Genomic DNA, 2,838 nt, shown 5'->3' on the forward strand with positions numbered 1-2,838 from the left:
TCCAATGCTCAAATCAGAAACTGGTGATCAGAGAGTGAAGATAGAAAAGTGCTATGAGTAGAAAAGAAGTGGCTGAGATTGTGTGTCCTTGCCTACGCCGGTGGGAGCGGGCTATCTTTTATACCATTACCCTGGCGGAGAAAGCGGAGCCCACGCTCTATAGTTTCCCCATGTTCGGGTTGAGGGAGGATCACATTCTAATAGGGGGAGTGTCACGTACTACGTTCTCCATGTTCTGCAATCTTTGTCGCCTGCATGTATCCACCCCTAGTTAACCACATCTCCTCTACTAGGGAGTCGGATTCTGAGTGATAGAAGTCCCAGAGTCGGGAGTCGAGAGTCGAGTGTCCAGTGGTCGAGGTCCCGTAGTCGGGATCGGATGCCAAGTGGTAGAGGTCCCAGTCGGGAGTCGGGCGTCGAGTGGTAGAGATTCCGAAGTCGGGAGTTAGGCGTCGAGTGGCAGAGGTTTCGAAGTTAAGAGTCGGGTGTCAAGTGGTGAGATGTCCCGAAGTCGGGTGCCAAGTGGTAGATGTTCCCGAAGTCGGGTGCCAAGTGATATGATTGCCCTTATGCTGAATCTGTGTCCGACATAGGTCTCCCCCGGCTTGAACGTGCCTTGAAGGGTCTTGACTCGAGTTCCGTCTTGATCGGGCTTGGCTCTGTGTGACTTTTGACTTATAACTCAGCTTGACTTTTGATTTCTATATGCCACGCGGATGTCGTCTGTCTCCACCATATCACAAGTCTAGTCGAAGAAGGCGGGAGTCCGATTGATTGGACTCTTGTGTTAAGTCAGTTTCATTAGTGAGAGTAGAATCCACGTGGGCCAATAGTTATCTGTTGGGTTGTCGCTCGATGCCTTAGAAGGGGCAAGCCATTAAGATGTGTGATGCCCCTATCGAGGCCATGCTCTACCATTAATGTCGGTGTGTTTAACATGTGTTTGTTACTGAAGCCATCACGAGGATCGCCCCGATGCTACACCTAATTTGTCGGCTTGGTTGAATGATCCGTGTGACTAGGATGCCATGCCTCATTGACGTTGACTCGTTATGACGGCGTACTTTGCCGAGGCCATCATGAGGAGATGAGTGACTTGACGGTCGGAATCACACAAGTCTATATGCCAGATCCAACGACAGAGTTGAGTAGCCTGCCTTTTATGTTCTGCATCGAACCGTTTGAGATGCTGAGGTGCGACTTATTAGAGCTTGTGGAGGAAAGTGCCAAATCAATCGACACTTCTATCTTCTTCAACTTCGTCCCTAATTCTTTCGGCTTCTAGCGATCCGTTATCGGTAATCCCTCCATGGCTGTTGCTTCTTGAAATCACTCATGACTTTTGGTGAGCCTTCCTTCGGCACACCCTTTTCTCTCTGGTATGAGTCCACCCCATCGACCTACACTAGGGATGTGCTCAAGACCATTGGATTAGAGTGCTGAAACCTAACTAACGACCTAATCTGCCATCGACTGGTTTCACTGCCTTCTTCTATGGCCAGTTGATGGGTGGTTTGAAGTTCTCCATCCCTACCTTTTTTAATGAAATTTTCGAGTACTTCTACATTCCTTTACAATAGTTAACGCCTAACTCTTTCTGACTCTTCTACAGCGCAACCATTCTCTTTCAATTATATAAAATCCTTCTTAGCTCTTGAATTTTTCATTACTTCTTTTACCCAAGAAAGGAGAAGTTAGAGTTACTGCGAAGGTGTCATGTCAGTTCTTAGAGAAGTATCCGACTTCTCATAAAAGATCAAAATCCCATTATTTTTTTATCAAGCTTGTTGTCCCCTATTCTTGGCCGACTAGCTGGTAGATGGTGTTGCCGCATCCTCCCTCCTTAGTTTAGTACAAGTTGACGATATTTCGTATACTTGCGGAACACACATCAACTGACCTCCATTTTGATGTCAATCTTCTACTTGAGGAGGGTCTACTCTTTTACTTCGGGCTGAGTTCGATTGAGGCCGAGATGAAGCTTCCCTTAGGTAAGACTATGGATACATGTTATTTCTGTAACAACAAACTGAAACCTTCTTTTGTTGTGTAGTCGAGATCATATTCAAGGCTTCTTGCAACAAGCTTTTGAAGTGGTCCAAGGCTCGACTCGAGCCACATGTTATCACTCCCAAAGATTCGTAGGATGCTGAGGTCGACTACTTCACCTGATCAGGCGGCTACCTTGATTGATATGCCGCCGCCTCGCCCATCGATAGTTTTCGAGTCCATCTCCTCAGGTGACTTGGGGGAACAACTTTGAGCCCAGAAGCGAAGGCAGCCACAAGAGCAATTGGTTGAGTTAAGTCTACCTCACGCGGGTCGATTGAGTCTCAACCAGGCATGACGGAGATCCCACAACAAGGAGGGATGATTGAGTCCCAGTTGGATCCGATTAAAGCCCCATCGTCAGCTCTGCTAGAACCGAGTGGGAGCTTGTCTCCTCATCAGGCTTTCTCAGCGCATAACGTGCTGCATTTATCAAGGTCACCGTCGGCTCCGAGTACCTATTTGGCCCATATCTGGGCCACGAGAGGGGAGGTGGCGAGGCATAAGTCGTTGGCAGTCTCGAGCGATTTGATGGGCATGACAATGAAGGTATGTGTGCTTGAGGTTGTTTTTCTATCATTGTAGCTTTGCGTTGAGGACTTGGAGATGACTACTCGTGATCTTTGCTGAGCGATGCGGGAATGAGTGATTGAGTTAGAAGCATGAGCGATTAATCTTCAAGCCCGACTGCCCCTCCAAACTCAGGAGCTGGACATGACGGTGGAAGCGACCCTATAAGGTGGCTCCATCGCCCACCAAGCAAAGGCGTGTACACAAGGCAGAGGCAGT

This window comes from Curcuma longa, unplaced genomic scaffold, assembly GCF_044706935.1.
Source record: "Curcuma longa cultivar G26 ecotype Majalengka, Jawa Barat unplaced genomic scaffold, ITB_CL_G26_1.1 contig_28001, whole genome shotgun sequence".
Taxonomy (NCBI): domain Eukaryota; kingdom Viridiplantae; phylum Streptophyta; class Magnoliopsida; order Zingiberales; family Zingiberaceae; genus Curcuma; species Curcuma longa.